This window comes from Podarcis melisellensis (genome assembly GCF_964234715.1).
Source record: "Podarcis melisellensis genome assembly, chromosome: 15".
Lineage (NCBI taxonomy): Eukaryota > Metazoa > Chordata > Lepidosauria > Squamata > Lacertidae > Podarcis > Podarcis melisellensis.
In genome coordinates, this window is record NC_138532.1 from 3386160 (window position 1) to 3413999 (window position 27840).

The window sequence follows — 27840 nt, forward strand, 5'->3', positions numbered from 1 at the left end:
TCCAACACCTTTAGGGGAGGGGGCGGGATAATTGCTGTGGCTAAGTACACCCCCCATCCTTTCCCTCCATTTCATGGATCTCCTTTTCCCTCTAGGGCGACAGCAATCCCATTTGATGAATAGGGCTGTGTGTGCCGCAGTAATTTCCTCCTCCTGGGCATTGAATCAGCAACAGCTAAGCAGCATGAAGCAGAAAGTTCCTGGAAAAGGGGATTGGGCTGAGGGCAGGGTGAGTAGGGAGGAAGAGGGGGGAGGCAGTGATTTCTTGCTTGTGGAGGAATAGGCAGCAATAAAACAAGCCTGCCCCTCCACACGGCACAAGCAGAGACGTTCACATTAACCTCTTCTTCCTCCGGGAAGGCGCCTGCAGAGAGATCTCGATGAGGTTCATCAAAGTGCCAAGGCCCATCAGTCTAGCTGGAGGAGAAAAGGGAGGGAGCCAGGAGCCTGCCGCTGTAGCTTAGTGGTAGAGCATCTGCTGCTGTGCATAGAAGGACCCAGGTTCAGACCCCAGCATCTCCACGTAGAGCTGAAACCCAAGAGAGCTGCTGCTGGTCAGTGTAGACAATACTAAGCTAGATGGACCAGTGGTCTGACTCAGAATACAACAGTTTCCTTTGTTCCTGCGACCTTCCAAGTACAAAGGGTAGCTTGGCTTGACTGTGTTTCTTAGGCCATCTGAAGAAGGGGAAGCACTCTGTGGTGGTACAGCTGCCTTGCATGCAGAAGGTCCCAGGCTCAGTTCCCAGCTTCTCCAAGTAGAACTGGGAAAGAGCTGTTGCCGGTCAGAGTAGGCAGTACTGAGACAGATGGACCAATTGTCTGTCTCAGCTACAAGGCTACTGCTGAAGACGCCAGGCAAGAAACACAGTGTGTGCACTTGTAGTCTGCTAGAAGGACGTCACAGTGTAGAGCACATGAGGTAGCAGGTGACAGAAAATACCTCTACCTGAGTCCCCAGAAGAGCGCTCTTGCCAGTCAGAGTAGATTTAACTTTGGACTAGATTTAAGAATAGAGTGGCCTGCTAATCAGCAGCTTTCTATGTTGTATCCTTGGTCTCTGCCCAGTAAGCAGAATTTTTGAATTCCTGGTTGCAGCCTGAGTAGTATCTGGTGGGCCCTATAAAAACATAGAATTGGAAGGGACCTCAAAGATCATCTAGCACAACCAAGTTAGCCCAGCCAATGCAAGTAGCTCACTACTCCCGCATCCTTGGGAGGTGGCTATTCCAGCTCCTGCTTAGAAACCTCTAACAAAGGAAAGGCCATCACCTTTCAAGGCAACCTATGGACCAGCTCAAGTCATCTGGAAAGGGTTCCCCTCCCTAAGGTTCAGTCAAAATCTAGATGTTCTCACTAGCTTTGCTAGGGGTTCCCCAATTTCTTTCTTAATTTTTTTTTTTTGTTCTAAACCAGTACTGGGGAAACTGGTGCCCTCCAGATCTTGTTGGACTCCAGTTCCCATATTCTTTTTCTTTGGCGACCATTCGTAGCCAAGTAAGATTGTCGTCCATGAATATGGCCTTGTTGGTGTATTCGTAAGTGACTGTGAAGGCTAATTCTGGATCCACATGTCCTTCCACAGTGGAGACATAGGTTTCCAAGTGGGAATTGATCACAATGAGGATTTTCCAAATGTGCCTTCATCTTAGTCATTTCTCCCGTCCGTCCTGAGTTCGTGGTTCTTCAAAGTCCATGATGCCTTTGGTAGAGACTTTACTCCAGTTGGCGCGCTCGTAGGCCAGTGTTTCCCAATTATCCAGGCTCATAATGCTTTTTTAAAGATTTGCCTTACGAGCGTCTTTAAACCTCTTTTGTTGTCTGCCGGCATTATGGTTTCCATTCTTAAGTTTGGAATAGAGTAGTTGCTTTAGAAGACGATAATCAGGCATCTGAACAACATGACGAGTCCAACAAAGTTGATGTTGAAGAATCATTGCTTCAACACTAGTGATCTTTACTGCTTCCAGTACACAGTTAGTTTGCTTGTCTTCCCAAGTGATATGTAATTTTTTCCAGAGACACCATTGATGGAATCTTTCAGGGAGTTGGAAATGGCGTTTATACTGTAAGTGGTCCATGTTTCACCAGAGTACAGAAAAGCTGGTAGTACAATAGCTTCGTGAACAAGCAATTTGGTTTCCCTGCAAATTTCCCAGTCCTCAAATACTTTGCGCTTCAGTTGGGAGAAAGCTGCTCTTGCTGAGCTCCTCCTCCTTGACCTTACCACCTTGGGTGACCATACTGGGAGTACAAGACCCCTGATGGCTTCACACACAGCAGCAGCAACAACAACAACAATAATACAGCGGTACCTCTGTTTAAGAACAGTCCTGTTTACGAACAATTCGATTTATGAACTCCGCAAACCCGGAAGTAGTGTCCTGGTTTGCAAACTTTACCTCGGTCTAAGAACGGAATCTGAATGGTGGAAAGGCACCGGCAGCAGGAGGCCTCATTAGGGAAAGCGTGCCTCGGTTTAAGAATGGTTTTGGTTTAAGACCGGACTTGCGGAATGGATTAAGTTCATAAATCAAGGTACCACTGTAATAATAATAATAATAATAATAATAATAATAATAATAATAATAATATACTATTTATATCCCACCCATCTGACTGGGTTTCCCCAGCCACTTGGGGTGGCTTCCAACAAATTATTAAAATATAGTAAAACATCAGACATCACAAGCATCGTAGGAATGTGCAAGCCCACTCACCATGACAAAGTGATGATCCAGTGAGTGAGCAATTCCCATCTGCCTCAGCCAGCATGGCCAGTGGTCAACAATGATGGGAGCTGTAGTCTATCAACACCAAGAAGGCCAAAGGTTCCCCATGCCTGTTGTAAAGTATCAGCTGCCTCACCCACTTTAATGCCATCTGCAATATGCCTATTATATAAAGGTAAAAGGAACCCTGACCATTAGGTCCAGTCGTGACCGACTCTGGGATTGTGGCGCTCATCTCACTTTATTGGCCGAGGGAGCCGGTGTACAGCTTCCGGGTCATGTGGCCAGCATGACTAAGCCACTTCTGGCAAACCAGAGCAGCGCACAGAAATGCCGTTTACCTTCCCACCGGAGCAGTACCTATTTATCTATTTGCACTTTGAGGTGCTTTCGAACTGCTAGGTGGGCAGGAGCAGGGACTGAGCAACGGGAGCTCACCCCGTCGCGGGGATTCGAACCGCCGACCTTCCGATCGGCAAGTCCTAGGCTCTGTGGTTTAACCCACAGCACCATACTTGCTGCTTAATAACCAGATAGAAACACAAATCCATAAAATCCCTATGGATCTTACACAATTTCGTTGTCCCAGAATGATATTTCCCAATAGGATTTTTTAAAAAACCAAAAAATACAAGTAGCAGACTGCTGTTGTTTGCCTCTGAAATCTTCATCATTTCATGCATGCTTGATTGACGATGGGGCTTCATTGTCAAAGACAGACTGCACAAATCAGCTCTTTAAAGGAGGATAATAAGCTGGCATCTCACATGCATTACAGAATGAATAGTAAAGAACGGCAAGAAGGAAACAAATGGAAATGCTAAGCCTTGATGGATGCTGGAGAGGAATGCAGGCAAGAAAGCATGCTCTTTTGTAGCATATATCCAGGCAAATTCAATTGCATTTCATTGCACATCCTCCAGACTGAGCCCTGCAAGTGCTCGGGCTGCAGAAAGAACGTCAGCCAGGGTTCAAACCTCCAGACGCACATGAGAATCCACAGCGGAGAGAACGTGTGAGAGGCTGGCCTCCCAAGGATGTGCGGGGGAACATGGTGGTCACTCAAGTCCAGGAAGCTTGAGGGCAGGGGTCAGCAACCTTTTTCAGCCATGGGCCGGTCCACTGTCCCTCAGACCTTGTGGGAGGCTGGACTATATTTTGGGGGCAAAAAAAGAACGAATTCCTATGCCCCACAAATAACCCAGAGATGCATATTAAATAAAAGGACACATTCTACTCATGTAAAAACACGCTGATTCCCGGACCATCCACAGGCCGGATTGAGAAGGCGTTTGGGCTAGATCCGGCCCCCGGGCTTTAGGTTGCCTACCCCTGTTCTAGGGGGCCAAAGGTTCCCCATCTCTGATTTTGCAGATATTTTTGCCTGGGTGGGTAACATCAGGGATAGAGCTACATGATGTGGGTAGAACATAGAGAGGTGGGTTTAGAAGAGACATTGACTGACCTTTTTGCATTCTTTCCTTTCTTTCTATGTGTGTGTGTTTTAAGACCAAGCACTCTGACTCCATTCAAGTCTCAGTGCTGATTCCTCTCTTGGTAATTGTGAAGGAGGATGTGTCTGCACACAAAAAGCATACAGTGGCTTTATATCAGTTTAACTGCTATGGCTTTGCTGAAAAGCAATTTAACAACCAAATTGTTTCTCATAGTTCAAGGTCTGGAAATTCACTGTTGGGGACCCCTAAACCTGTCACAGAACTGTAGGGCTATTGGTGGAGTGATGTTATTTTTCAGGTTTACAAGTAGAACCTTCAACAAAATGTTGCAGTGTGGATGGCTCCTGTTCTGAATTCTAGCCAGGCACCTGCCGAAGCCTTTTCCCATGATGCTCCATTTCATTCCTGCTTCCAACAGTCAGACAGGATTCTGTAGCCACTGAGCATGCTCAGTCCATATTTGATTGTTTTTCAGAGTTTCTTCCTTTCAGTTTACCCCTGCCCACATATAGGGGTTTTTTTTACTTCTGCAAACCACATACTACCCGAAGCCTGTTCATACCATCATCTTGTGTGAGGATGGTGCCATTTTGGCTACGTAAACAATGGCACTTAGAAACAGAGGGAAATGAGGTGTCAGTGTCAGAACTGAATCATTAGGGTGGGGCTACATTATTTACCACCCCTCCCATCACTGGGGTTGCTTCAGCTTACCTGGGTGAAATGGGGAGAGGCTCTGGTAAGCTTGGTGCAATGCAAACTGCTGACAGGAGGTCAGGTAAGCACCACCAGTTGCTCCCAAATCGAGTCCTTGAGGTTTATTTCTGCATTTTACAACAGAAGTGATAAATAGCAACATGTAAGACAAGCCAAAATGTTAATGCTCCCTTCGTTGTAGAACCAAGAGCCAAAGAAAAGCCTGCCTGTTAGCTAATGGCAAAAGATTCATAGGCTCTATTAATGCACTGGTGCAATTTCCCAGCACTCAGACACTACGCAATGCTAACAGCATTTGTGGGTGCTATAAATTGCAAACATGAAACTCAGCTATCTGATGTACGCTGGATGAAAAGCATGCAGACCTGTGAGGTTTTAAAACCTTTCGTTCTCCGCCAAAGCCTGCTCCCTTCCTTGCCGCAGACAGTGGGAACACCAGAGGTAGATTTACCTAGGGTTGCCGTATTTCAAAATCTGGACAGAAAAGTTGTTGAGCTTTTTTAAATGGATTTTCCCGGACATGTGGCAGCTGTAAATTAGCACCCACAGTGACAATATCTGCAAAAAAATAACCCTGAACCCTTTTCCTTCCTCCCAGGTCAGAGAATAGTTTCCACTCACTTATGCAGAGGAATAAAGCTTGCCTGCATTTGCAGAGTGTTCAGGAAGCCCTGATGATCACTGGGGCTTGAAAAGTGTTGTGCTCCACACTTTGCAAGCTCAGGTGATCAGCAGATTGTTGGTACAGCTAGTCTAGTCTTGATGACCTGCAACTCCCTTCTGTTCAACTATTTATTTATGTGTCCCGCCCCCCGCCCCCCAATTTCATATATGATGTTTGGTGTAGAGCAGATGGCTGTCGCTTGGCCAAAATAGCCTCATGAGCCAAAGGAGGAGAGCTATTGAGCCTGTGAGCTAGAGATGCCCCACCGTTGTTCAACCTCACGGTAAGGCCAGCCCTGAACACCATGAGAATGAAAACGACTGCATACACCCAATACATTTAAAGCACACCCTACCAAAAAAAGTCCTGGGAACTGTAGTTTATTCACACAGAGCTACAGTTCCCAGCACTTTTAAGAAGCTACAGATCCCAGAATACTTTGCAGAGTGCTTTAAATGTACAGTGTCTACAGTCACAATGTAAAGCACAATTATAACTAACTTGGCCACTATTGCTTTAACTGCTGCATAGCGTTTTCAAATGCAATGAACAAGTTGAGCAGAATGTGGGACTGTCATCCAGGAAGATAAAAGAAGGTCCCTGCAGGAGTCTGCATGTTTGTTTTCATATCACCAGGATGGTCCTCTGAATTAATTCAAAGCTGTAGGAGCAGCAGGAAGGCTTTTGAAACCTCCCTGCCTCTTCCCCCATCCTTTTCTCATGCCTGTAATTAGGAGGCCTTTGCAGGAACCTGGTGTCAGACGCCTCCGCTTTGTTTCAAGGCAAAATACACGCTTCAAAATAGAAGGGGTGAAAGAGATGACTCTAATCTTGCAGATCCTCTGCTCTGCCTGGCAACAGCCATGAATTATGTATACCACCAACTTCCTCTCATTCCTGCAGCCTTGGAGAATGGGAGCAGCAGCATGAGTCTGCGCTTTTCGGCTTCAGAGGCCCTGATAGGACATTGTGGGGTGGGGTGAGGTGAGATGCATCAGCAGAAAGAGGCAATAGTTGCCAGAGTCTGCAATCCTAAACGGAGGCTCCCTTGAGCCCTTGGCAAGGAGCTGTATCTGCACCTCCAAAACAGAGAGAGACCATACACCAGAAACGCAAAAGGTTGCTTTTCGATGAATTTTGTACTCTGCTAGTGACTTCCTCTATGGCCATAAGGGCCAGATCTACTCTGTCTTTCCTCCTCCTCCATTGATCTGTTTGTTTGCCTGCCTGCCTGCCTGCCTGCCTGCCTGCATTCCTCCCTCCCTCCCTCCCTCCCTTGTGCAGCCACCCAGAGCAACAGAGGACTGGCCTCCGGGTGTGGAGATGGACAGGCAGGCTCTGAGCCAGAGTGGAGAGGTGATTTGGGGGCCTGAGCTCTTGGTGTGGGGGGGGGGCACACCCTGGCCAACCCCTAGGTACATCCCTGATCCTAAGCCCACTTACTTGAGAGTAACTCATGGAATTTCTGAGTAGACATGGTTACGAATGCAGTGAAATAGATAACACTGAGCTGTGAACTTCTCCATGTGCCCTTCGTGGGCTGAGCAGGCAGTCCATCCCAACCAAAACCCATCTGCTCTATTATGAACATAAAGGTAAAGGGTAAATAGCACTCGGGGGTTGTGGCACTCATCTTGCTTTATTGGCCGAGGGAGCCGGCGTACAGCTTCCGGGTCATGTGGCCAGCATAACTAAGCCACCTCTGGCGAACCAGAGCAGCACGCGGAAATGCCATTTACCTTCCTGCCGGAGCGGTACCTATTTATCTACTTGCACTTTGATGTGCTTTCGAGCTGCTAGGTTGGCAGGAGCAGGGATTGAGCAATGGGAGCTCATCCCATCGCAGGAATTCGAACCGCCACCCTTCTGATCGGCAAGCCCTAGGCTCTGTGGTTTAGACCACAGCGCCACCCGCATCCCCATTAGGAACATAGGAAGGTGCTTTATAGCAAGTCAGGCCACTGTCCACCTAGGTGAGTACCGACTACCCTGACTGGGAGTGGCTCTCCAGGGTTTAAGGTAAGGAATATTTCTCAGTCCTACCTGGAGTTTCAGGGGAAAGCCAGGCTGGTGAAGGCTTTATAAGAGGGATGGGCAGTCTCTCAGTTTTTCTTTTTACTAGTCTTAAATCTCTCTCTGTCTCTGTCTCTGTCTCTGTGTCTGCCTGTCTGTCTGTCTGTCTGTCTGTCTGTCTGTCTGTCTGTCTGTCTCTCTCTCTCTCTCACACACACACACACACAGAGAGAGAGAGAGAGAGAGAGCTAACTGTTAGACCATGCTTCCTCAGATGTTTTGAGACTACAATTCCCATCACCCCTGTCCACTGGTCCTGCTAGCTAGGGATCATGGGAGTTGTAGGCCAAAAACATCTGGAGGGCCCAGTTTGAGGAAGCCTGTGTTAGACCTTAATTCCATGCTTCCAAGTCCTGAGTCTAGGCTCACAGGCATAAGTAGCTTTTTCCTGTTGCTTCAGTACAGCTGCACCTGATGCAATATTTTATTTACAATGTGTTGCAGAAACATTCATAAAGAAGAGAGAAAATATATGATTTTTATTGCTGTTACTTACTTGACACAGTAATTTATCATCCAAACTCCGCTTTCAGCAAGGGCTGCATTTTGAGCTCTTTATCTCATTAATTTCCAGTAAGATGTTATCTGCAATCTTTCTGGTAAGCCTAGTTTTTGTATAATAAGGGAATCCACAATGATTAGCGGAAGGGCCCAATTTGATTTGCAGCACTGGTGTGCTGGATACATTATTCCATTAGACTCCCCCCCCCCCTTGAGCTTCAGAAATTGTAGGCTGATTATTACTGTTGTTAGCAAAAGGGGTGGGGGAGAATAATAAAATTAGAGGGTATAGATAGCATGCAGCTAATCACTTTTTTGCTTTTTCAAACAGATGACAGATTAGATTCATAGAGGCAACATCTGTAGCAGCTGTGTGGCTGTATATGTTTATCCTGGATATAAATCAGTTGGAGAAAATTTAAAAAGGTATCCCTTAAGGCACAAAAGGACTCTGGCTTTGAATCAGTTAGCAGCACTCCCAAAAGGGAACCAGAAATGTATTTTGAAGGGTTTTGTTTCTTTTGTAATGGGAAATTACAGTAAAATAATCTTAGCAGGGCTAGCACTTTGATGGGAAGATAGATGAAGGGAAGAACTGGTGTTTGAGTGGCACAGCAAAGCTTAAAATTATTTTGGCCCTAGCAAAAGGGACATCCATACTCCAATTGTATGGACTAACATGGTCTGAGCTGCCACTGTGTAGACTCCATCGAGGACAAGGCCAGGCTGAAGTGGTCAGGGACCCTGATGCAGTTCCCAGAATAGGTCCCCTTTCCCTCAAAAATGAATGCATGAAAGAAGATACCAGAAAATACATTTTGAGATATCTTAAAGACTGAGAAATGTATTTTATTTTTTTTACATTATTCTATACATATTACATGGACTACCAGAAATACTCTGATCAAGTGCAGATTCAGAACTCTCAGCGAAACACAAAGAAAAACATTTTGGCAACCTGAATAAACAAATAGAAAATACATAGTGCATTATGACTTTCCTTCTAATAGGTGTAGAGGTGAAGAAGAAGAAGAAGAAGAAGAAGAAGAAGAAGAAGAAGAAGAAGAAGAAGAAGAAGAAAGCTCAAGCTCAGACTTGAACCATGGGCCCAGGTGCATTTGCACCATCCTAAATCCAGTCACGATTTAGGAGAAGGCCCAACTCCAATTTTAGTTGAGCACTCCGCCTTTTTGGTAGAGCCCTTCCTACACAGGTGGGTCTTGGGAAGTTTTACCTGATGGTGGTTGCAACAGGCAACAACAACACTGCAATCCAGCAGCAGGGAGCAGCCACTCAGATTCCCAATGGCGCCCTGGAGCAGTGGGAAATACCCAGGAAACTGAGAGGGGAGGAGGAACTGAGTGGAATACCCTGGAAAGGGGGATGGGTGGCTGGGTAGCACAGTGACCTGGAGTACTCCACCCTAAAGCATTTTCTTTCCTAATAATTACACAGAAAATTAAGCTTCTGCAGACACCACTTCTCTCACTGCTGTGAGAGGCAAAGGCTGTAGCTCAGCTGTGGAGCATCTGCTTTGTATGCCGAAGGTCCCAAGTTCAGTTCTTGGCATCTCCAGGTCAGGCCTGAAAAGACTCCTACCTGACCCCTTGGAGAGCTGCTGCCAGTCCATGCAGGCAATACTGAACTAGATGGACCAACAATCTGACTCAGTCTCACTATGCTCCTGTGAGAAGCTTCACCCTTCCCTGCAACTTTCAGAATTACAGGAGTGCTGTCCAGTGCTGATCTAAGCTGGTGCCTTCCAATGGTTTTGAACCACAACTCCCATGGCTGAGCTTTGTGTGCAGTTCTACACCAAAGATTTCAGATTTAAAATGCAGAGTAGAAGGAAAGGAGGACCTTTTCTGTGCCTCTCCACTTCCAGCTGCTCTCTGAAGACTGGAGAAGAGACCCTCTTAAGAATATTAGGGGGCAGGCAGGGAAGCCTGGCTTTGTTTTTTGCAATCTTCAGATGAGAGCTAATGTGAAAAATGAATATACGATTTTAGCTACAGTTCATTCCTTTTCAGCTTTGTATTCTTGTTATATTAAAAAATGTGCCTAGCCTTTCTGTTATTGTGTCCATGACCTACCTAGTTTTAAGGTGCCATTTAGCTCCTAGCTTCCATATCTCAGTTTCTAGCACTGTCTGGAGGGCATCAGCTTGAAAAAGAAATCTCAAAGGGAGACAACATGAATAAGTACCATGAGCATCTGCATGGCACACAGAAGGTCCCAGGTTCAATCCTGGCATCTCCAGGTAGGGCTGGGAGACACCCTGGCATGAAAGTCTGGAGAGCTGCTGCTGCCAGTCAGAAAGCAATACTGAGCTACATGGACCAATGATCTGACTTGGTAGCAGGCAAATGCCAATGTTTCCATACTCCTAAACCAGTGGTAGGCTTTGGTCTCTCAAATATCAGTGGTACCATGTGTGACACTAAAAATTGGTGCTCCTCACCTCATGCTCTCCATTCTACAGCACTGTTGTAGTGTCCCCTGTAGCACGGCGCCCAGTGCGGCTGAACCAGTTGCACTACCCTAAAACCACCTCTGCATAAACACATGTGTGAATTCAACTAGCCACACAGGCTGCTTTGCTTGTGGGTGGGCAGTACAGAGCAGTGCCCTGACCAGGGTGGTCTTCTGCAGCTTGTTTCAGGTGACCCTTGGTGGCCCAGCTAGTGTTCACAGAGCTTGCAGCGATTAATAAAAACAGCCATGCCTGACACTATTGTGCGACTGCAGCAGATAACAGGTCAGCTGATACTTGTTCTCTTTAGAAAGGATTTTGCCTTGCAGCTAGAATCCCCTATCTTGATTCCAACCAGCCCCACCCAAGCCAATGCTGTAAGCCCAGACATTGCACCAAAATGATGTCAGCTTTTCCCTCCCCCACTTTCTGAGTCAGAGAGAGAGAGAGAGAGACGCAGAGAAAGACTGAGATGAATTTATGTTTCCAGAAATGAAGTGGGGAGACAGCACCAGAGCAAAGGGGGTGAGGTCTGTCTGAAGGACAGGAGCCAGGGCTGCATCTTAAGCAGGGTGTGGCCAATCTGGTTGCTGCAGTCTCTGCTGCAATGAGGCTTTACATCCCCCCCCCCCTCAGACCTTGATCTTCCGTTAACCCTCTCTGCACCAACTGGAACAATACTTTCTCAGACCAGCTAACTGTTTTAAAGAAGACTGGAAGCAGGTACTTGAGCTCAGAGAAGCACAGATCTTTAGAGCAAGAGAAGAAGGGGAGGAAGGTGTTGCATTGCTGGGAGATTCTTAACTGACAAGCAACTGCATTTTAGTAAAGTGATAGCTCACCTTTCTGTTTCTGCTGAGGGCAGTCAGCCCCCCCCCCTTGATGAAACATTCCCCATCCTCCCACATCATCATCATCTTCACAACTACTGACCCAAGCAGCGGTGTCTGGTGCCTAGTAGGGTAGAAAGCAAGGAGGCCGAAGGGAGGAGAAACCAGAGCCAATGGCATCTGGAGCCCAGAGCAAAGAAGGGGCAAGTCAACGAATTCTACTTTTGCTTCCACCTTCTGAGTTCTACAAGGGGGGACACTGAGGATTGGTTGCAAGTAAGAAGGCATGTATCGGGGGGCTGGCCAAAGGGAGACTGAGGGTGGCGGGACAGTTCTCTGCTTGTCCTTATAGATCAGCCTCCACTGGGTCCAAGGTCACCCAAGTAAACTTCTTTGTTGAACAGGGATTTGAAAACAGGAGTCTCTTGTCCTGGCCTGCTAGCTTTTCAACAGTGGAAGAGAGTGTCATGGCACCCCCTGAATTAAATTATATTATATTATATTATATTAAATTAAATTAAATTGTACTTCATCTCAGGTTCATGAACCATACTGGTTTAAACCAAAGGCCTATCTAGCCCAGCATTCTATTTTTGACAATGGCAATGGCAGCCTGCTTTTAAACTTAGAGGCTCCATTAGGAAATATTTATTCATTCATTCATTCATTCATTCATTCATTCATTCATTCATTGCCTTTGCATCCCACCTTTTTTCTCCAAGGAGCACAAGGTGACATAGGTGATTCTTCCCCTCCTCAATTAAATCCCCACAATAACAAGGTAGATGAGGCTGAATGGCAGTGACTGGTCCAAGGTCACCCAAGTGAGCTTTATGAACAGATGAGGATTTGTACCCGGCACTCCCTGGCCAAACCCGCTAACATGCATCGACAGTGTTATCTGAATTGCTGGGACCATCGGGGGGTCTTCATCGAAGACAATTAAATCTGTCTCTGGCTTAATAATATTAGAACCTAGGGAAGCTGAGCTTTGGGAGACTCAGGAAGACAGGCAAGTTCCTTACACAAGATGGCCATCAACGTGGACATCTCCAAAAGGGGACTGGGCAAAATTTATACAGGAGAAGCTTATGAATGACTCTGAGTTGATATTTCGATATATATTCCCTTCATTATCAGAGGCAGTATGCTTCCGAAGACCAATTGCTGGGGAGCACGATTGCACTCATGTCCTCATCATGGGCTTCTCATGTGCATCTGATTGTCCACTGTGAGAAAAGGCTGCTGGTCTGATTCAGCAGATGCTCATTATGTCCTTCTGACTTCTGTCTGCCTTGAATATACTGCCTTTTTATATCTCAGGGTGCTAGAATTAGGTGATTTATTTTTAAAAGGGAAAAAACCTCTTGTTTTTCTACATCATGCATAATTCTAAAGCGCTCTGTCATGCCCTCACTTGGATATCTTTTGAAGAAAACCAGAAAGTCCCATACATTTTATCCATCCTTCATAGAAGCAATGGCAGAGGAAGAGGAGTGCGGGTGGAGCGCACAATGGGGTGCCATTGCGGCTGCCCCCCTGCCCGTGCTGGGCGCCACTCCCCCGCAGGTGGCATGCCATACCCCCAGAATGCGTGCCAGCCCCGCCCCCACCTGCTCTCCCCCCCCCTCAGAGCATGAAGCTCCACTACTGCTTAGAAGGTGTTCGAGTGCCCTTGATCATTGCCCTTATCTGCACCTTGAAGAGACGGTGGGATTCAAATATAATGCACAGTAATCATCAGAAACACTTCGCAGCTCATCCTGGTGGGGCTGTTGCTAAATCAGGAGTCTGGAGCAGATCTCCCCATGCAAATGTCTCTCCATTCGCAGAGGTTGCTTGGGAGTTGCAAAAGACACAAGAAATTGTTATGCAGGCATTATACCAACTGATTGATCAATACCTTAAGTAGTCCTTGCTGTTAGGATTCTCTTTTTTTCTTTCTCTCCCTCTCTGTCTCTATATATATATCTCCACTGACAAGAAGCAAATGCAAAACTATACCTTTGGGGTGACATTTTGGTAACTTTTGGTGTGTGTCTTGCAGAACCCTTAAAAGCAGAAACTCTTCCAAGTGCAAACCCATAGATCTCTGCTTTGAGTGGTAAGAACCACTGAGTTCAACACTGCTTACTCCCAGGTAGCCTATATACAGTGGTACCTCGGGTTATGAACTTAATTCGTCCCAGAGGTCCATTCTCAACCTGAAACTGTTCTTAACCTGAGGTACCACTTTAGCTAATGGGGCCTCCTGCTGCTGCCGCGCTGCCGCCATGCGATTTCTGTTCTCATCCTGTAGCAAAGCTCTTAACCCGAGGTACTATTTCTGGGTTAGCGGAGTCTGTAACCCGAGCTGTTTGTAACCCGAGGTGTTTGTGAAGTGAGACAATGGAAATGTAAAAGGATGCAAAATTCTAATGAGCAGCATCATTGCCTGTATTATGTTCACAATTTTCTAGGCACTAAACAAATATTAAAAATGACACAGGCTTCCTATCTAAAAAGCTTAATACAAATTCATGATCTGAAATAATAATCCATCATTCAGACAAAATTAACATTAACAACAAAAACAGTTAAATGTGTAAGAACTATTCAAATTCAGTGCAGATAAGAATAAATATCTCCACTTAAGAGGTTTGTGGGAAAAGGAAGGCCTTCCTTTGGCTCAGAAAACACAGCAGAAACAGTGCCTTTTCTTGAGCATCAAAGTGACCAAGAAGAGAAGGAATAGCAGCCCTGCCTTAACCTAATGTGACTGAATCCCTGATCAACCCCAATGGCCCCTGCTTGGTCCTAGATCTGGGATTCCCTCGGTGTTGGGGCACAGTCCTAGATGGTGCTCGTTTGTCTGCACTCGCCTCTGAACATCTGAATGAGGATCAAAACCTGAACCAGAATGCTAACTTTTGGTAGTACACACAAATCTCTTCACCTGTCTTGATGTCTTTGTGGTCTAATAAAGGTGTTATCTTTGCAATTGGATTTTGGGGTTTTCTTACGGGCCTTTACTTATTGTATGACAGAGATAAAAGGATTGTGGATCTTCCCAAAAGGTTTAGTCTGAGCGTAAGAAAGCTTGTCACTCTCATTTTCTAGTAGCTGAATGCAGTTGTTCTCACCTAACTTGTGTCTGCATTATTCACTTTGACACTGCAGAAAAGAAACCGCTTAGCTGTTCAAGCATGTGGCACAGACAACAGCCTGCACTCAGATTTCTCTTTGTAAGATTTGGGAAGAAAATGAAGAGTTTTCCAGTCTCAGATTTAGTGATCAGTTCTTTCTTTCAAATTCCAGGCACGATAAAAGGGATTAGCTTAAGGGATCACAGCATGCCTGGATTTTTGAGGGGCAAGAGTGGGAGGCATATTCCTCAGCCAAAACTTGACTTCCAGAGTTTAAAAGGAGAGCCTAACTTTTCCCAGCTGGGAAGTAAGGTCAGCCAGATCTGTCAATTTCAGTTCCTCTCAGTTTGTTAGTTTTCCAGGCTCTGTTCTCCACATTTCTATATCAGATCAAGATATTATTATTTTTAAGTATGTTATTTTGTGTAATATACACATTTTTGTAAATCACTTTTCCCTAAATGAGGCATGTTTCTCCTTAATTTTCTTCCTTGCCATTCTTTTCCACCTCAGATTCCCCTACCCAGCAACTTTTGCTGATAAAAGAACAGAAGCTGATGGAAAGTTGACAGTCTAATACAGTATTAGCTGGGAAGCTCTGCCCTTGATGACAGGAGAATCAGCAAGTAAGGAAGAGACACTCTGTACATGCTTAGAGGCATTCTCCTTCATCTCTCTCCCCCCCCCCCCCCAGGATCGGTGCAGAATCCTAACATTTGGAACAAATCCTGGTCTCTGATATATTGCTAAGAGATTAAATTCTCCCATAAAAACCCAGTATTTCTTTTTTTACTGATTCACCCAATGAGGCCTGCTTTTAATGACTCAGCCATTTTTTCAGGGGCCATGGTTTGTGGTTTCTGCAGGTACATCTGGGACATAAGGCAAATTGAGCAAAGAGATCAAGCCCATTTGACAAATGCCATTAAATCTGTGCCTGTGGTTAGTGAGCAAAGGTCAGTAGTCCAGGGAGCTGCTAGCAATCTGCAGTCTAGTAAAGTGGATTTGCGATTCCTCATTTATGGAGCCACCAGACCCTTCTCAGTTTTGTATGATCATGACTGGTCCAGAGTTATCTTACAGCGCCATCTAGGGTTAACTGTATGCAAGTATTTGCCTTCATAACCCAGCTGCAAAAGTAATGTGGTATGTATGTATTTTTGAGCAGATATCCTTTGGACCATACTGATAACACTGGGAGAAATTCTGTAGGACTTTCTGCATGAGTAAGTTTTATTTCTCTGGGACTTGTGACCAGGCTGGGACATTGAGGCTTGACTAGTCATCAGTTGACAGCTGCCTCTGAAGGCTGGATGTGGAGGTTTCATGTCCAATGCTCTCCTACTATTCGATTTATTTCCCGTGCATTTAAAGCTAGTATGTCAGGACTTCTTCTATGTATATGCATTTGCACAGCACAAAAATGTAATTATCCTTTCACTTGCAGTCTAAAGTGGTACAGTCCCACTAAAAGGATTCTTGTCCCATGTGATATTTCTCAATGTGTAGATTGACCCTAAAGGCCGGGGGGGGGGGGGGAACGACTTAGAAACAATGAGTTGCATCCAGTGCTGGTTTTAATCCGAGAAGACTTGCTGAAGTTAATGGACATGATTATCTTTGGGTCATTCATTTCAGTCAGTCTACTCTGAGAATGACTAACCCTGGACACAGACCTCAGACTGCTTTGTGAGTGTTGTTGCTTCAATGCCCTCCTTCTCTCTTATGGTTCTTTATCTTTAAAGTGGTCCTAGACCAGTCAACCCTATAAACTAAGAACTCTTTGAAATAGAGGTTTGCCCTCCAACCACAGCCTTTCAAATTATACAGTAGGGCACATGGTAACACCAGGGGAAATGGAATTGCAGTGAGGGAAGTAAGAATTGAATGGAGCAAAACTGGAATCCTGAGCAGAACCACTTCTATGCTGCAACATTTGTTATTCAATTCATGTGACCTTTATGCTGGCTGGCTTGCTGAGGCCTCTCCCTCGTCAGTGGTAGCATGATGAGGGGGGAGTCTGTTTCTAAAAACCATGCTCTAACCATAGAATCATAGAGTTGAAAGGGAGGTATCTAAACCTGCTCCATGCAATGCAGGAATATGCAGGTGGCCCATAAGGGGATTGACCTTGACATTATCAGGCACACTATGCTCTAACCCATGGGTCGGCAAACTAAGGTCCGTGGGCCGGAACAGGCCCAAATGCCTTCTGGATCCGGCCAACGGACGGTCCGGGAATCGCTGCGTGGATCGCCAGCACACACGTTCTTTCCCTCTCCCTCACACGGCAGCGGCGGTGGCGCCTCCTCCCTCCCTCCTCCTGGCTTCTCCCTGCCCTGCCTAGAGGAGGAAGGGGGCTGGGCTTTGTTGGTGCCAGAAGCAGCAGCACTCGAGCAGCCGCCATTTTAAGCAGCCCCTCTCCGAAGCCCTTCAACGCGCCGCTCAGCGTCCCTCCGCTGCTGCTGCTGCTGCCACCGCCACCAGCCCCTGCCGCTCGCAAGACACAGGTAAGCAGCCACCGGGGCTCATGGTGCTCTTGCATCATTTTATTTTTTTTCCAAAATATATTCTGGCCCCCCACAAGGTCTGAGGGACAGTAGACCCTGCTGAAAAAGTCTGCTGACCCCTGCTCTAACCAACTGAACTATCAGTGAAAGCAGCCTAGGAGAGAAAAGACTTTTCCAGGTTGTTTAAAAAATGAGGATGCAGACAGGTGTTACCCATTTAAAAAGAGCTTGCACGCCACTGCCAATTTTGCCTTGTAAAATGCAGCCATAGGATAGCATTGAATGTCTTCTGGGTTGCATACTCAGCCCATATACAATATTTTTTCTTCCATTTTATGATTCTGTCTGTCCGGATAGCTCAGTGGGTTAGAGCATGGTGCTGATAGTGCCACGGTTGCAGGTTTGATCCCCGTATGGGACAACTGCCTGTTTCTGCATTGTAGGGGGTTGGACTAGATGAATCTCAGGGTCCCTTTCAACTTCATGATTCTCTGATTTTATTATTAATTACTGAATGGCTCATTTGTTTTACACTTTTGTTGATCGATATTTAATTTGTCTTGATACTCAGATTTTCCCTCTTGTACATTCTGGGGATAAATGGAAATTGAACCAAACAGGCCCCCTTTTGTTTTATTTTCCATTCATCTGTTGTTGTTTAGTCGTTTAGTCGTGTCCGACTCTTTGTGACCCCCTGGACCAGAGCACGCCAGGCACTCCTGTCTTCCACTGCCTCCCACAGTTTGGTCAAACTCATGTTAGCAGTTTCGAGAACACTGTCCCACCATCTCGTCCTCTGTCTTCCCCTTCTCCTTCTGCCCTCAATCTTTCCCAACATCAGGGTCTTTTCCAGAGAGTCTTCTCTTCTCATGAGGTGGCCAAAGTATTGGAGCCTCAGCTTCAGGAACTGTCCTTCCAGTGAGCACTCAGGGCTGATTTCCTTCAGAATTGATAGGTTTGATCTTGAAGAAGAAGAAGAAGAAGAAGAAGAAGAAGAAGAAGAAGAAGAAGAAGAAGAAGAGGAGGAGGAGGAGTTTGGATTTGATATCCCGCTTTATCACTATCCGAAGGAGTCTCAAAGCGGCTCACATTCTCCTTTCCCTTCCTCCCCCACAACAAACACTCTGTGAGGTGAGTGGGGCTGAGAGACTTCAGAGAAGTGTGACTGGCCCAAGGTCACCCAGCAGCTGCATGTGGAGGAGCGGGAAGTGAACCCGGTTCACCAGATTATGAGTCTACCGCTCTTAACCACTACACCACACTGGCTCTCTTGCAGTCCATGGGACTCTCAAGAGTCTCCTCCAGCACCATAATTCAAAAGCATCATACCTAAATGAATAAACAACCTAATTCCTATGAAGCATCTGTGTGACTCAGTAGGGCTATGCAATGTTATGCAGGAATCGGGTGCATAAAATAGGAGTGTGGATCTCCACATGTTGCTGGACTTTGACTTCCTTCACCCCAGCCACCATGGCATGATAGAGTTCTAGTCCAAAAACATAAGGAGGTTGCAAGTTGCCCAGGTCTACCCATGAGACCTCCAGGTATTGGGTGGTATATAAATTCAACCAACCAATCAATCAATCAATAATAAGCATGACCCAGAATTATCCCAAATCATTGGGGTTTCTGTGGAAGATGAGTCAGTACAGAAAGAGATTCCTTAAGGCATAAACTTTGAAAACCATTGTTCACCCATGGCTTGAGGGTCATAGGAACATTGGGGTGGCATGCAATTCTATCTTCAAGCAGTTGAGAGATTCCAGGGTTCCTAGGCGTTTACCCAGGGTTTGGTTGCCTCAGAATGAGGGACAGTGGAGACTACAGTGTCTTTAGGATATATGGTTTATTTACATATATATACAGTACAACCTGAGCTTATGATGGAGAGACTTACAGCATTAACACCCCAGAAAGTCTTGCTTCTCCCATGGCCACAGCCTTGGATTGAAGCAGAAACCAAGCTTGTCTCTCACTCTCAGGCTTTTGCCCACTACCTGCTTCTAACACAGCTCTCTCTCACATTCAACTCTGGCTTTGACCTTCATAACTTGGGACCAGAGTACACAGAGCTTCACACATCTCCACATGTGCCTGTCCATGCACAGTTGTTACCTCGGAAGTCGAACGGAATCCATTCTGCAAATCTGTTCGACTTCCAAAATGTTTGGAAACCAAAGTACAGCTTCTGATTGGCTGCAGGAAGCTCCTGCAGCCAATCAGAAACAGTGGAAGCCGCGTCGGATGTTTGGCTTCCAAAAAACGTTTGCAAACCGAAACAGTCACTTCCGGGTTTGTGCCATTTGGGAGCCAAACCGTTTAACTCACAAGGCGTGTGGGATCCAAGGTATGACAGTACTCAGATCCTCATCAGATTTGGCTTCCTCCATCATCTGTGGTACAGAGGTCGGCTAGCAGGTTTTGCAAGTTTGTAAAGAAAAGCTTTTTGTAAACAGCACCAATTGGTTAGTGTCTGAGGAGTCACATAGAAACTCCCATCCTTCCAGCCCCAAAGGACTCTTGCAAATTTTTCATATAAAGACAAGAATGAACATATCAATGAATGTAGACATTGATTGTTATTATTATTTATTTAAAAGATAGAAAATCACCATGCACCATGGGTTGAGGGGAAGATTAATTGCTGATCCAACATTCACTTGATAGAATGTATGTATGTCAGGAAGAGTTGCCAATTTTTGAACTAGACCCTGCATCTGCACTTTTAGCTTGATCTGGAGTAATTAGCAGGTGATAACATTTAGCTCTAAGCCATGAAAAGCTTCTCTTAGACTTAAAGGGATAAGAAGGCCGGGCCAGCAAACCCACCCCCCCCCCATCTTTCTGATAGCTTGCCAATCCTACTGTCAAGCAGATTTCAAAGCCAGGCCCTACTGCCAAAATGCAGGGGACAATAAGTGCATTGTTAGAAACTACACCAGGCTTCTTAAAATGAATAATATGACACATCAGTTGGAGCTGTTTTTCTAAAGCTTATAGCAGTGCAGGATGTGTGGGCAATTTTCATTAGAATTACGGCTGAGGAAGGAAGGTTTAACTTTCCCTCCCTGCATGCTGCAGTCCTGATTAAAAAAAGCAACCCTCTTCCTATTATTAAATTGAAAAACAAACCCGGCTCAATTTTCTAATGATGCAGCATCACGTGTAGTTTGATGGGAAATAGCTCAGTGGAAGAGCATCACTGTTATAATGGAGACTTGACGGAGGAGCATTGGTTAAGCCCAAGACATTTCTGCTTCTTATCTTGTACTTGGTACTTGTTCTTGGTAGGTAAAAGACATTGATTCTACAGCAGGGGTCAGCAAACTTTTTCAGCAGGGGGCCAGTGTCCCTCAGACCTTGTGGGGGGGCTGGACTATATTTTGGGGGGGAAATATATGAATGAATTCCTATGCCCCACAAATAACTCAGAGATGCATTTTAAATAAAGGCACACATTCTACTCATGTAAAAACACTAGGGAGGCCCCACAAATAACCCAGAGGTGCATTTAAAATAAAAGGACACATTCTACTCATGTAAAAACACACTGATTCCTGGACCGTCCGTGGGCCGGATTTAGAAGGCCATTGGGCCGGATCTGGCCCCCGGGCCTTAGTTTGCCTACCCATGTTCTACAGCTATGTCTCTTGGGAAGTTTCCAATGCATCTGTTTCTGCTTAGACTTTGGCAAGAAGGGCTGTTGACTTTATAGAGCTCTGCAAAGATGGCCAAGAGGTTCAATGTGTAATCAATAGAAGGCTCATCCCCTCCAAAGAGAGATGAAGGCAATAAGGAAGCAGCATAAACAAGAAGCAAATAAATATACGTTTTATAGTGAGGGCATTTATTAGATAAATGCGGTTGGCTAAGTTCTCCATGTTGCTTCCACCCCTGTAAAATGAGGGCCTATTTAGAAAATTGGTTTTAGCTCATGCAATGAGGGTAAGAGAGAAGGAAATGCATCTTTCTTGGATTATTGATTTTTGCCCACATCCAAAAATGAATAGATGCAGTCTTCAGTATATTACTGATGGGAAGAAATGCAGCCCATCACCACCAACTGCCCCAAAGATAGTGTTTCCATTGCTCACCTGATGGTGTGTTCTGCCTCCACGATTGGAGGCAGTTTTCTTCAGACTACCAGTTGCTGGAAACTGCAGGAGGGGGGAACACTATGGCATCTGGTCTGGCACTGTGAGAACAGGATGTGGCACTAAATGGTTCCACTGGCCTGATCCAGTAGGCTCTTCTTATGTTGTGTTGTGAGTTCTCTCTGGGCTATTGGCTAGTACCTGTGACATCTCTAAGGTCAAGTCATACAGCTCTTTCCCTTTCCCAGGTCAGTTTATATATCTTTTAAACTTTTTTAAATGGTTAGCGACACTCAAAGGGAGATGATGGAGAATAGAAGAGAAAGAAAACGGCTACATAGCCTTCTTCCAATGTCTTTTTATAGCCAATCCCAACATACTTTGAGGATAACAATAACTCTTTCATGAGGGATAAGCCTGACCTCTAAATCAAATATGAGGCAGAAACACTTTTGGCAACAACTTTTAACAGCTGCAGTGGTGATAAACCTGAACCCTGCAGAGCACTGCCAACTTTTGGGTCAGCTTCAAGCAGCTGTGACTTTGGGGGTAGAGGATAAACATGAAATGAGTAACCTCCCCCCCCCCCAAGTTAGCTGCTGTTGTTAATTGCTTTTTAAATTTATCAGTTTTAATTTGTGTTTTCAACTGATAGTTTATGTTTTCAGATGTTATATTGATTTTGTATGTACCCCACTCTGAGATTGTATAATGTAGGTTAGGTCATTAAATACGTATAACAAATAATAAATAAATGTTAATTAATTAATGCCATGGAGATATTTGCTATCACAGCAAATTAGGGGTGGAAAGCTGTGACACTCCGGATGTTGGACTACAACACCTATGATCCCCAACCACTGGTCATGCTGAATGGGCCAGATGGAATGGGAGTCTAACTCCAACTTCCCTTTCCCTGCAGCTGACCACTGTCACTGCTGCCAAACGCACCAATGGAAAAGAGGTATAGTTGCAGTCGTTGGTTGAAAAGTTGCAGCTGTAACTGGTTCTGGCCCTTGGAAAAGACCCTCCTGTCACCCATATCTTAAGTGTTTCCTAAGATGGAAACTGCAGGGATGAGAATTCTACCTGTTGAATATCTGCCTGCCCTGCTTTGGCACAGGGCAGCAACATGAGTTTGTAGTAATGAATAAAGCTGAAACAAAGACTAAGTTGTATTGGTGAGTGCAATTAGGTCGAGGAGGGTGAGCCTTTTAGGTGCCTGTTTCGTCCTGGGATTCAGCTACATTAGTAAAGAGACAACAAATCAAATCCGTTTTAAACATGCAACACCAGATGGCGCCAGAGAGCAGGAATGGTTTAAAAGGACATTTCTCATAGCAAGTTTTTAATTTTGTTAAAACGATCTAATTTCTGACTTATTTATAGCGTTTCTTTCCTGTGTTTAGATCCACTCAAGGTTCCTAACACCTCTACCTCCTTAGAAGGTAATACTTGGCCTCAAAAACTTAGAACCTGAAGTCTGTGTCACAAAACATTCTTCATCTGGACCTGTTTGGTTGGTATTTTAAATCATATCCCATGATGGCATCACTTAATGGAGCTTCTGTATTTCCATGCATTTATATTCAGGCCACGTTCATCCTTATTATGAAATAAAGCTTTATTTCCCTGCAAGCCTGGACTAAAGTCATAACTCTTCATGGGTGCGATGTAGATACAGAAAGGAATAAAGGAGGAAATATGGGCAGGGAACTGCCATTTCGCTGCAGAATTTGGCTCTTTATGACATGCTGCTGCTGCCTTGCTTCAGACATGAAGAATGACTAGAGCCCACAGATAATTCAACGCTTGCATAGCTTGTCGTATGATCAGGCATTTGTCTTCACTAGGGAGAGAGAGGAACTATAATCTCTGACTCAGATTCAGACCCTCTGTAGCTGTGCAGAGCAATTCTGCAGAGAAACAGAGACATTGTTTGTCATGATTTACAGTGCAAGCCTGACTGTTTCTGCTTGGAAGTAAGTCATATTGAATTCAATGGGACTTAATCTCAAGTAAGTGCGCTTGGAATTGCATCCTCAGTTGCCTAATCATCTCCTGCTATGGGTGCAACATACCCACCAGTATTTTCTCATCAACATTTCATGGAAGCCCCCTGCATAAGGAACCATTTATGTTAGGGTTGTGCACCAACCACAAGATTTGGTTTTAACTGTGATTTCACACTTTGGAAAACAATTTGACCCAGGGTCGGAAGCCAAACCCCAGTTCACAGAAATAAAGTTTAATGCTTCCCACATTCATTTGCACGTGTGTCATTCCAAAGTGTGAATGTAAGCAAGCTCACCTTCAGATCGGTGGGTGCCAGCAAACATCACTAGCTGAATCTGAGCAAACTACTATTTTTATTTCCCACAATGCCTTTGAGTGATAAGTCAGGGGTTTGGGGTGGGGATTTAAATGTGAATCCCTCAGCTCCACCTGCCCAGAACTCACTGGGAGCACTGGAAATGTTTTTTAAAGCAATGGTAACATAGGAAGCAGCCTTAAACGGAGCTTTATGGGTACTTAATACCGAGCTCAGTGAACTAATGGAATATCTACAATATTCTCTCTACAGGGAGATACTGGGGATTGACCCTGGGACCTTGCGCAGGCAAAGCAGGGGCTCTTCCACTGAGCTGCGGCCTCTGACTCTCCTAGGGCCCAGCCAGGGCGCTAAGATCCCAGCAGCTGCTCAAGGGTGCCGCAAGCTGACACCAGACTGCTTGCAAAGAACTCCAGCTGCGATTTAACCTTGGCACGGTTGCCTCCACCACCGATGTTCTCAGCCGCTCAGCTTTTGAGATAATTAATCCACCTCTGCTAAGAAGGCTTTTGTGATTCCATGTTTCATAAGAATGAAATGAATAAAGATGAATAGAGTTGGAAAAACCCACCAGAGTTCACTGAAGGTTGATGATACATTGGTTACAGGGCAAGCTTCCATGGACTAGAGACCACTTTGTCAGTTAACTGTCCTTCAGAATATTTGGGTTGTTAGTAGTTTTCTGCACTCTCTGCTGCAGCCACAGGGGGGCATGAGATTCATTTCTTCTGCCACTCCTCAAGCTGCCCCCAAAAATTCTTGCAAGCTCCACTGGTCATAAATTGGCTTATTTTTGTGCATTTAAAAAGAGAGAGAGAATACTGTATTTGTTTGGTTAACAGCTGAACATGTGATAGGATGTGGAATCCCAACATTCCACATATCTAGGGATGAACACCAAGATTATATAGTATCCTTCCCCAACCTGGTGCCCTCTAGACGTTGTTGGGCTTTACTCTCATCCTTCTTGGCCATTGACCATACTGACTGGAACTGGTGGGAGTTAGTCTGGAGGACCACAGGTTCTCCTCCCAGGTGAGGCAGTGCATCTTCATGTCTAAAAAAATGACGGTGTTCAGACACAAATTGGAGACATACTTGTTTTCCTTTGGGGCATGGATGTCAACTGAAATTTCAGCAGTTGGTATTGCTTTGTGATTTTAGCTTTAGAAATGTATTTTTAAAGAATGTTTTGATTGCATAGATTGTATTTTTATGCAGAGCATTGCCCTGGGTTCCCATGGGAGGAAGGGCAATATAGAAATAAATTAAATTATGTTGTGACACAGAATGGTCACTTTATTTAGCACTGACTTCCACTAATACTTTGTGCTTACAGAAGTCTGGCTCTGCAGCTTCTTGCTCATTCTGTGCTCTGGAAGGATGTGACCCCCTTGTAAAATCACAGTGTAATTATAGCATACTCTACAACATTCCTCCAATGAAAATAGGGACATTTCTCACTCCCCACTCCTGCAACTGACCCTCCTCGACCCCACATTTTTGTCACACACCCCTTGAGCATTTCTCACACAGCTGCACCAGAAGGACACAGCACACACCCCTCCACCATCCCGAGAAAACCCATTGATTCTGATTTCATTTTATTCTTTGGTAAGTTTACAAAAACACACACCAACAAATAAATTTTAGAAAGGGGCAAGCTTAGATGTGGAAGCACAAAGCCTTGGTTTGTGCTCTGCTCCTGCCTTCCTTCCTGCCCAGGGCAGCCGTGCCCTGCCTGCCCCCCAGAGCCAGTGCGTCACGTGAGGCCAAGGCTGGGTCTCGGTGGCAGCAGTGGTCCCTCCTCCTCCTCAGCTGCTCTCCAGCAGCTGCTGCCCAAGGGAGGAGGACGGCAGCAGTGGCCGTGGAGAGGCAACATGGGGCTCCCGCACAGCCGCCACTGCCACCACTGAGAACAAGCACTGGCTCCTCCCCCTCCTCCTCCAGTGCGGTGGTGGCAGCACTGGCAGGGGAAACAGGGGCATTCCAGCATCAAATCAGAAGCTGGGGTGGCTTTTGTAATTTCAGAACTGTCCCTGGAAAATAGGGACACTTGGAACAGTTGTAGCTTCCCCCAAAGAATCTTGGCAACTGCAGTTTGGAGAAAGATCTGAATGTGTGTCAAAGGTACAGTTGTGGATGTGACCTAACAAAATCATAATCTACTGATTACTTTTATTATAACACTCTCCTTTTATATTTATTTTCTAGCAAAGTGTGTGGCTTTGCTTTTGATGTTTGGTCTTTTTGAAGACAGACTCCCTACCACCTTTTGAGTCTATGGTTCTAAAACGCTCACTACAAAAGAACAACTGCTATAGCTGTTTGCTTGTTTTAAATTACTTTCTGCTGAGTTGCCTTTCCATTTGCGTGAACACTTTTAAACTGGAGTGGGGAATTCCAGCTGGTGGGTCCATTCTAGAAACCCCCCCCCCCGCAAATGCACTATCATGCCACTTTAAAATTCATGGCTTCCCTGCAAATTTTCTCAGGTCTGTGCAAATTTTGCAAGCATTTCCCTTCCCTTTTTTATTTATCTCATAAAATGTATACACTGCTCAATTTGGGGGGGGGGGTGTGACAACTCAAAACCATTTACAAAAAAAGATAAAACTATAAAATTATCACTACAGCAATAATTTACAGCAGTAATTTAAAGTGTACAAAAAGTGTTAACACAACCACAGATTGAAACAAATTAAAACTCGCATCAACTTTCTAAATATCTAGGCAGGCTTGTTTAAACAAAAATGTTTCCAGCAGGCACCGAAAAGAATACAGTGACAGTGCCTGTTAGGTATCAATAGGCGGGGAGTTCCAAAGTGTAAGGGCTGCCACACTAAATGATGGAGCACTTACAAATGCGGAGCAGGAATTACGTGACACCCGTAGTAGTGCCAATTCCACTGATCACAGGGGTTGAGTGGGCAAATACAGTGGTACTTCGGGTTAAGTACTTAATTCATTCCAAAGGTCTTAACCTGAAACTCTTCTTAACCTGAAGCACCACTTTAGCTAATGGGGCCTCCTGCTGCCGCTGTGCCACAGGAGCACAATTTCTGTTCTCATCCTGAAGCAAAGTTCTTAACCTGAAGCACTATTTCTGGGTTAGTGGAGTCTGAAACCTGAAGCGTATGTAACCTGAAGCGTACGTAACCCGAAGTACCACTGTTATGTACTGAATTGAATAGGATCCAAACTGCAGCAGTCTGATTGGTCCTAGAACAATAGGATCCAAAAGGCTGCAGTCTGATTGGTCCTAGAACAATAGGATTCAGAATGCAGTAGTCTGATTGGTCCTAGAACAATGCAGCAGTATGATTGGTTGGCAGGAACCACCCAATCATGCTCCAGTTAGAAGTGAATCCACAACCTGATTGGCTTACAGTAGAATTCTGGAATTAGCCAATCATGTGCAGCCCATTGTGTAAATAATGTATATAAAGCAGATACTTTGAGGGGACTTTCATTCATTCCTCCTCACCACTATGAGCTGAATAAAGAGCATGAAATCACCTTGCGACTCTGAGTATATTTCAACCACTGTACAGGGTAAGGCGATCTCATAGGTAAACTGATCCCAAGTTTTTAAGAAACACCTTGAACTTGGCTCAGTAGCAAATTGGCAACCAGTGCAGATCTCTGAGCACTGGTGATTTATGCTGACCTTTACCAATGCGCTTTTCCCCATAGGCATTTTTGTATCCCTTGTTTGGCTGGAGAACGGCACCACACAATGCCAGAGTCCTTCTCCTTGGTCGGCCTACTTTGTTCTGGCAAAGGAGTAAGGGACGGAACATAGGAATTACAACCTATTTTGAACTCTTCATTAAACTACACTGGTCTGGACATGCTGCATTTTGTTTTTGGCTTTTCAAAGAAAGCCTTTTATGTATATTTGACTCAAGTACAGCCAGCCAGCACACAAAGTATGCTCAGGGCAGCTTTGGAGAAGAAGGATAAGGCAGAATTGCAGCAAAAGTTGGCCTGTTTGAATAGAAACTGGGCGTATCATTGCAGGATCCCAGCCAGAACAGGGTGACTAACACCTTGTGCATGCAAGGAACCCTTGAGCTGCATTTTCCCAACACTGCTGACCAGGTGTTGGTTAGCACTCCTACCTTTAAAGGTGCAGTGCATATTTGTTGAAACAATCCTAAGAGCATTTCTTCAGAAGGAAGGCCAGATCTACTTATGCAGTGAAAGAGAGTTGGGGCCAAATCCTGGTGATGTGGACGCTGTAGAGGTTAGGAAGCTCATTTTTGAAAGCTTCTCTGCAAGGAGAAAAGTAGCAAGCAAGGAATGAGCTAAGCTGGAACCTGTCCC

At 45.2% G+C, this 27840-nt stretch overlaps 1 long non-coding RNA gene across 1 annotated transcript; it reads right to left on the reverse strand.

The window, feature by feature from the left end:
* Nucleotides 1–22782: 22782 nt before the first annotated feature.
* LOC309358289 lies at nucleotides 22783–27840 on the reverse strand. The gene is made up of 3 exons (XR_014163415.1): nucleotides 27636–27840; nucleotides 24849–24904; nucleotides 22783–23095 (listed from the first exon to the last, which is right to left on the reverse strand). It is a non-coding gene; the product is annotated as an uncharacterized lncRNA (long non-coding RNA).